The following is an 8,606-nucleotide window of genomic DNA, read 5'->3' on the forward strand; positions in this document are numbered from 1 at the left end:
TGTGTGGGTTATTTTGGTTCAATTTCATAAATAGTGTGGGTTATTTTGCTATAGTTCCAGAAATAGTGTGTGTTATTTTGGTTCAGTTTTATAAATAGTGTGGGTTATTTTGCTATAGTTCCAAAAATAGTGTGTTATCTCGGTTTAGTTTCATAAATAATGTGGGTTATTTTGCCATAGTTCTAGAAATAGTGTGGGTTATTTCGGTTCAGTTTCATAAATAATGTGAGTTATTTTGCTATAATTCTAAAAATATTGTAGGTTATTTTGGTTCAGTTTTCATAAATAGTGACTGTAGCAATATCCGTCTACACTTGGAGTATTTTTCTCGCAACAAAGGAACATTTAAAATTGTAAAAGCACTTCCTTTCAGAGCTCAACTAGATAACAAGCACCCAAAACTCAAATTTCTTCATCCCTATCACTATGACTTTCTAATAATAGATCCACAAACATATGGAAACGTAAAGAGCACTTCCGTTCACCCAAAATTTTCAACTAGAGTCGGTGCTTACACAATAGCTAATGATTTCGTCAACATAACATCATTAACCACCGTCACCAGACCCACACTTCTTGCCAAGAAGTATGACTTGCAGCTTGTCATGGCCAACAAGCACACTGGAACCTGCAACAGCACACAATATGTTTGCTCTAACACCCTTAAACATGCATTCTCGTTTTTTTTTTATAATTTGCTTAAATGCATCTTGTTTGGGTTAATAGTTAACTTTGGGCTTCAAGGGAAGAAAGCCCAAAAGAACTCAACAAAGGAAATTCTGCCCAAGGCCCGGCTCCAAACCCAGATGCCTATTTCAATACAATATGACGACTCCCCATTAAATGCAAAGGATAGTTGCTTACAAGAGAAGTGACAACCGATAGAAATCCACCTACTTTCGGCCCAAAAGCACTTTCTGAATGGTAGAACATGTAAAAAGGGTGATGACTCACTACCTTTCAGTTACTTTCGAGTAAGAGAAGAAACAACATAGTCGGGTTAATTCGCCTATAAAAGGAGGAAGAGGGCCCAGAGATAAAGACACTCAACCAATCAAACAAATAAAGATACAACTTGCCTCTCAGTCAAGCAAATACCCAGAAAGCTGCGCTTTGTCTAGATTCTGCACCCTTTAGCCTTAGACTCCCCTTAGAAAGACATATTTTCGTATATGTAAAAGTTCTACTACCTTTTTTAAATGCTATAGTATTGATTCTCTTGTGTAAACTTATTTACCATTCATCCCTCTGTAGTACTCAACCCTTTTGTAATTGCAAAGAGAAGAGACTGCAAGACATTTAACCTTGCCCGATAAGGTGAAATCTTGCCCGACTCTCTTTGTATCATCTTTCAATTAATAGATATAGTGTTATAATGTATTCCTTAGTATATATTCAAGTCATTTCCAATCTCTTAATGATTCAAAGCTCCATCAATTCTCAGATCTAGTTTCCTTAGTGGTTTTTGCTATCATAAGAAGATTAAAAGTGAACTAAACTGATGACTTAATCAAATATGGACTTCCACCCTATAAGCATACAAGATAAATGAAAGTCCTTGATCTCAAGGCATAGAAAAGAACTTAATGTAGACTTAACTCATCTACGATGATCCTTTGATAACAAGAAGTTAGAATAACTTAGGGCGCAAGTAATCAACTTAAACACATTTGTTCTACATCTGCCATATTGAGATAGCAGTGGCACGCCTTTGCACTCAGCTAGTTTTGATTGTGAGCTTTAAGGCCTACACCTAAGGCCCCACAAAGGCACCTTTCAGAACTAACTGTGTCCTCCTCTTGCAGCATCCCAACGCAGGAGCCCGACAACCAACCAAAGTGCCAACTCCTTGGGGAATTGTGTGCTCGAGCCAGGAATGCCCACCGTCGAGATTTCCTGCCTGAACACATCCAAGGAGCTATTGTACTGAAATGTTTCTCCTGAGTTCATCATCATCTTTCTGCGCACTGTGTCAATGGGGTAAGAAGCTAATCTAACACCAATTGTAATTCTCCATCCCAACAAGAAAACAAGAAGCTAGCAAAGAAGCTATCCTACAACCACCAGTTAGAACCACATGTTCAGAGAATCGTACATTCCAAAGTAAAGCTGACGATACACGATAATTCCAACACAACCAAACCATTAAACTGCCTTTCAACCACCCTTCTTGGCAGCCTTGATATCATTTGCCAAACGTGTTCTTGCATAGTCCAGAGAATATACAAAAATAAGAGATGAAGCACCAGCTGCACCACCTGATACCAGGTTCCCAGCGAACCACTTCCAGCAGCCATCTTTATCCTTCTTGAAGTTATTTTACACTACCTAACACAAAAACAGTACATGTGTCCAAACAACAAATGCTAATTCCAAACTAATAACCATAAATCACCATTCCAAGAAAATAACTTTTATTTTAATATTCAAAATCATGAAATTCTCTTTAAGCCAAACAATTGCAGAGAACTCCAGGTCCTCCATAATTCGGGGCGATTTATCCACATTTCCTACATAGGTTTTACTATGAAGTACCTAAAATGCTCCATTGAGCTGTCAATCATTAATCATGTTTAAGTTTTTTCTTTAATTTGCTTTGGCATTTTTGTTTCCAAGCACTGACCTTGTATTCAACGGAGCAATAATAAAAAATATGCAATTTTCACAGAGCAATATAAATAATTTTTAAAAATTATGCATACAAACACAAAGGGGTACACCTGCATATATACATATCTAATAACTAATATATTTGATAGATCATCCCAGATTGCTGGAGAAATTTCAAAATATATAGATAACAAGTCAAAAATGTGTTCTTTTTGGTTTGCAGACATGGAACTTACTTATTAACAGTAGTATAAGGGAATGCTAAAGGTCGAAAAAGATTGATTAGAACTATAAAATGTATGAAGAAATTAAGGGAAACTGTAATACATATTGGAGAAATTTGTTAAGAAATGTCATGAAGAAGTGCATGTACCTAGCAGTACCCCCAATGTTGCGAATACTCATGCTGCGGATGCCTAGAACCCAATAGCCCCAAATTCCTTCATCCTCAAAGACTCCTAATATGGTGATTCGAAAAATGGTGAATTCGAATGGAATTGAAAATGAAAACAGAGATTAGGAAGCAATGAACAATCCAATTTGTGATACGGAAGCACTCCATACTCATGCTGTAAAGGGCTGCAAAGAAGAGACCACTGAAACAGTGGCAATATGAAAAGAAAATTTACAAAACGAAAACATAATGCTATAAGGAACAAAAACCAAAGTTGAAGTGAACTGAGCTGTAGTTAAAAGATAAAATGCACGCATGCAACATCGAGAGAGTTCTCGGATATGCTATTCTTATATTGAACCCTGTACTATTACTATTTTTTAAATTGAATATGACTATTTCTAGAACTGAACACGAGTACTATCACTATTTCTTAAGCTGAACATGCCTGAAACAAAAACACAATTTCAGGGCACCTACATATACAACAATAACACCACATAAATTCTCATGCACAAATCCATGATTTTCATCCACAAACACCAAAAAAAACATTACGATTTTAAACCCCATGTCCAATTACTAAGTTTCGAGTTTTGACACCCCCAGATTAAACCAGCGGTTCAAACATGGTAGGGGTTTTGTACTAATATGACTAGGAATGTGTAGGAACGTGTTGGGTTTATTATGTTAATTACAACCCAATTCATGGAGCTTAAAAAATAATTAAAAATTAGTGAAGAGCTAAATTTCTCCAATACTATCGCGAGTAAAACAACATCAAATTATACTTAAAGAAGGAAAAAAAAAAAATATATATATATATATATATATATATAAACACACACACACACACACAATCAGCTGTAAAAGCTCGTAACCAATGAATCAAAAGCAGAAACAAAAAATGGAACAGGTTTTTACAGAATAATTCTTAAAAAATCGAAAAGAAAAAACAGAGAGGAAGAAGAAGTACATAATATCAATCCTAATTTAGCAACGGTTTGAGAATTTTGAGTACTTTTTTGTTGATTGAAGACGCTTCGATCGGAATCGGACTTGGAATTGAGGATTTTAGAGAGGGAAGGAGGTGAGTGGAGAGAGGGAGAGAGAGGGTGGACGGGAATTAGGTTGTCGAAGTGTGAAAATAAATACCAATTGGATTAGGAAGTAGTTGGAGAAATTTGAAATGGAGGATCAGATGTATATCTATTACATACTTCTTTTGAATGGGCGCAGAGCTCAGCAACGGCATCGTATTCAAGTCGTCAAACCTAATGTTGGAGCAAGAATGATGTTAGGGGTAAAACCGGAAGTTCGATAAATTATTTTGTTTGGGCCAATCTTAACGGGCTGCTTTGACATTAAGTTTTGTCCTAACCATTAAATAAAACTATTACTGTTTTGGCCTATATTCAATAGAGAGGTGCGGCAAAAGGGAAGAGAGAAGGATGGAGAATAGACTTGGGAATTGTGTGTTAATTCCCCAGTCATTGTGCCTTTATTTATAGTAATAAGGAGGAGATAAACTTGCTCTCCAAGTAATATAAAGTATATTAGGAAAGATCTTCTAGATCCCAAAGAATTCCTATTCTATCTCTACTTAGGATTTACACAATCACATATTGATAAGAACATATGTCACAACGCTCCCCCTTGAGTGTGCAAATACTTAAGTAGACGGCGCATCAGATCTTCTGGCAAATGTAGAAGTAGTTGATGAAGTTGTCTTGTCTAGTCGGCACAAGTAGCGAATGCGAGTCTCAAAATGAACAGAAGAATGCATGGGTGGTAAAACTTATAAAATCTCACTATGGCAAAACCCATAGGCTAAGGAGAAAAGTGAGAAGTTGCATTAAGTCAAAACTATATGTTTTCTAGACGCAAGTAGAAGAGCTCACAAGGATATGACCAGCTCAGGATAGGTGCCTCGTTAAAACCTAATTAGGTAGCAAAAACCCAATGGGAAAAATGCTCATAATCGTTGGGAAAAAAATGTACATTAAGATCAAGTGAGTATACTTCTGGATACTTCCCCTGAGTTTCACAAAATTTCCAAATGAAGCTACAAGCATCGCAAATGAGAAGTTACGCATACTAATTCCTTGGACAAGCTTCTGGAATGTAGACTTCAATAGTGACTCCGTGTAGATATTGGCAAGGTTGTCTAGGATTGGACTGCTTGACTTCAATATTCTAATGCTCATGCTGATGTAGACACAATATGCTTGGTGTTGACTTGTTGGATGTATTATGATCTGGTCAATACATATAGCGCTGTATTCATGGATCATTGTTGGGACTTAACGATGGATGAAAATCGCAGGGATTTTGAATATGCTCAACAAGAGTTCTCGACCATATTTCTCACGTGATGAGACATAGTGAGTCTTGGAACGATTCAAAGGTTTCGCAACAAAAGGTCTATCTAGTTGACCTCCAAGATATTGCGGTGTTCCTTAATGGTAAAGACTTAACCATTCGGGAACATACCTTGTGAGGTCAAACAGATGTTCTGATTCAGTAAATCCCACAAGGTAAGCATCATTCCGAAGATCAAGGGGGTGTGATCTATTCTGAGATGCATAGGGATAGATAAGCCCAAATTCTTAGTAACGGAAAAACGTCTTTAACACCAAATTTGGTGGTGGTGTGTTAGGTGCAATGTTGCTTTATGCTAAAAGATTATCAGCACATAAGATGTCCGATCTAGTGCATTTGTGCTAAGTACAACAAATGTCCATGGTACTTAGATATGGCTACCTCACGTTCCAATATGGAACCTTATGCTTCATATCCTCCGTAAAGGTCTCGTCTACATCTAGCATATAGACGATCAGGGTATACTTGGACTTAACACCTTCTGGGTCTAGTTCAAGTGGTGGACCAGAATAGCATCAGAACTAGCTCAAAACTTCAGGTCGAGGTAATGTTGAGGTTTCCCAAGATCAATCATGTTAAAGTCTAACTTTAGGTGCGAGTCAGTTTTCTCAACTCTTGCAATTTCTGATTTTGTACACATAGGGGTATATATACCTACTGATCAAATATTCACTTAGACGGGTATACCACATCCTTCCGAATAGTTTTGCATCCGTAAAGTGAAGGCCTTTCGAAAACTAAGAAGGTGTTCTTGTGGTTTAGAACTATTTGAAGAAGTACATGTAAGTCATTTGGAAACTCCATGTAGGTTTGTATCAAGATCCCAGAAATACCACAACCACGTTTATAATGCTACAATCAATCACATGCGTATGAAAGAAGCCTTGCGCCATAAGGCATCATATCGCACTACTTTGTAAGATCCCACATGGCCTAGGGGATTGATCCTTATATGTATATTCTTATCTTTACCTAGCACGAGGCATTTTGGGAGCTCACTGGCTTCAGGTTCCATAAGAACTCCGAAGTTAAGCGAGTAGCGCGCAAGAGTACTCCCATGATGGGTGACTCACAGGGAAGTTCTCATGTGAGTTCCCAAAAATAAAACCATGAAGGCGTGGTCAGGGCCTAAAGCGGACAATATCGTGTTACTATAGTGGAGCGGGCCTGGGATGTGGTGAACCCTGGGCTGGGATATGACAATTTGGTATCAGAGCCTAACCCTGGCAGTGGTGTGCAGACGAGGACGTCGGGCCCCTAAGGGAGGGTGGATTGTAAGATCTCACATCGTCCAGGGGAGTGATCCTTATATGTATATTCTCATCCCTACCTAACACGAGGCCTTTTGGGAGCTCACTGGCTTCAAGTTCCATGGGAACTCCAAAGTTAAGCGAGTAGCGCACGAGAGCACTCCCATGATGAGTGACCCACTGGGAAGTTCTTATGTGAGTTCCCAGAAACAAAACCGTGAGGGCGTGGTCGGGGCCCAAAGCGGACAATATTGTGCTACGGTGGTGGAGCGGGCCCGAGATGTGGTGGACCCCAGGCTGGGATATGACAACTTCATTCATCTTATTCGTCATAGATTAATTCTTTTAGTTGATCAATCAGTTCTACGTCGACACTAATCAACGGAACGTGATTCGTTATCTTTGTTTTTCATTTACGTCGATAGTTACCATATAAATGAAACATCATCTATGTTAATCTCATTCCAATTCCATATCTCATCCAAACTAACATACTGGACGAAGAACTTCAGGTCTCAGGAGTAATCCAGATTTAATCTCATGAGATGAAAAGGTTTAAGACAACGATCGAGGGGCAGATTTGTTTGTTCCATATTCCTCCATTTTTGCAAAAGTGAATCCTTAAACCGAGTGATATGCCATGCTTCTGGCGCATGACAGATTGATTGGCTAGCCGCCAATGTACAAGGTCGGCCACAATTGTGGCGTTCCTGCTTTCGAGATGAAGGTCCGTTGTAAATTTGGTACATAACTTTGCAGGCACATTTGCAGCTGGTATATGTGATCTCGTCACTTTTACTAGATCAGAGGAAGTGTCTGGTTATACTCTGACGATCTAGATTGGGATCGATATAAGACATAGTGGGGACGTCCATAATAATTCGCGTTGTTTTTATCTCTCTCTAACGATGGGAAAACTGTCCCATAAAAGTGACAATTTGCAAAATGAGCAGTAAAGAGATCGCCTGTCAAAGGTTCATAGTAACAAATATTAGAAGGAGAATCATAACCGACATAGATTTCCATCCTCTTTTATTTTGTACGTAAGGGTGGCGCAAATGTCATATAGACCGCATAACCAAAGACGCATAGATGTGATATGTCGGGTTCATATCTGGTAACCAACTAACACGCGGTTTATAAGGTTGGGTCATGACATGGCCCTAAGCAGAGATCGGGAACTTTGGTATGTATGACCAATCGATCGCGCAATCATTTGAAGGCATTTAATGAATGATTCTACTTGGTTGTTTTGGGTATGAACATGGGGTACTAGATGTTCAATTTCAAAACCCAACCAACATGTAATATCCATCGAAAGTTTTTCAATGTAAATTCCAAGGTTCTAAAAAACGCTAGGCATTAGTCGGGCGACGGACTAGCGCCTAGTGCCTAGGCGGCTAGGCGAGGTCTAAGCGGGCGCCTAGGCGGCCTAGGCGGATTTTAAGTAAATTTCTTATATATCTTGTAAATAAGTGTATACTGATACATACAAAAAATTATACTTGTATGAAATCCTTGAATAAGATAGTAAAAGATTAATAATATGTGTATTTAACAAGTCCAAAAAAATCCATAGCACTTGATGCTATGAACTGATAGCCTGACAATCAATGTTTATTTAATGAGAAAAAAATTAATTTTTTGTCATGCTATTAATTTTTTGTAGATGGCAGCTAGTCTGCCCTTTGTCCTAGAAGAGATGAGTGCTCCATTAATAGCCTGACAACCTTTTTTCTTTAAGAAAAGTCAAGACTAGCTGTCCAAACTTGAATGGACAAAATAATAATAATAATAATAATTTTAAAAGTCATCACGTGGGTGTGGAAAGAACAGAGAGAAACTAATTCTCTCATCTTCTTCCTCTTCACTAACACAGACCAGAAACATGAAGTCCAGAAAAACCAGAAGCATTCATCCCTTCTCAAGTTCGAACATAGAAAAAATTGAAATTACCAGACCACCTAGGC

General features: G+C 38.2%; 1 long non-coding RNA gene across 1 annotated transcript; it reads right to left on the reverse strand.

The window, feature by feature from the left end:
• Nucleotides 1-244: 244 nt before the first annotated feature.
• LOC137711495 (uncharacterized) lies at nt 245-4,265 on the reverse strand. The gene is made up of 3 exons (XR_011065062.1): nt 4,026-4,265; nt 2,984-3,068; nt 245-2,328 (listed from the first exon to the last, which is right to left on the reverse strand). It is a non-coding gene; the product is annotated as an uncharacterized lncRNA (long non-coding RNA).
• Nucleotides 4,266-8,606: the final 4,341 nt, after the last annotated feature.

This window comes from Pyrus communis, chromosome 12, assembly GCF_963583255.1.
Source record: "Pyrus communis chromosome 12, drPyrComm1.1, whole genome shotgun sequence".
Taxonomy (NCBI): domain Eukaryota; kingdom Viridiplantae; phylum Streptophyta; class Magnoliopsida; order Rosales; family Rosaceae; genus Pyrus; species Pyrus communis.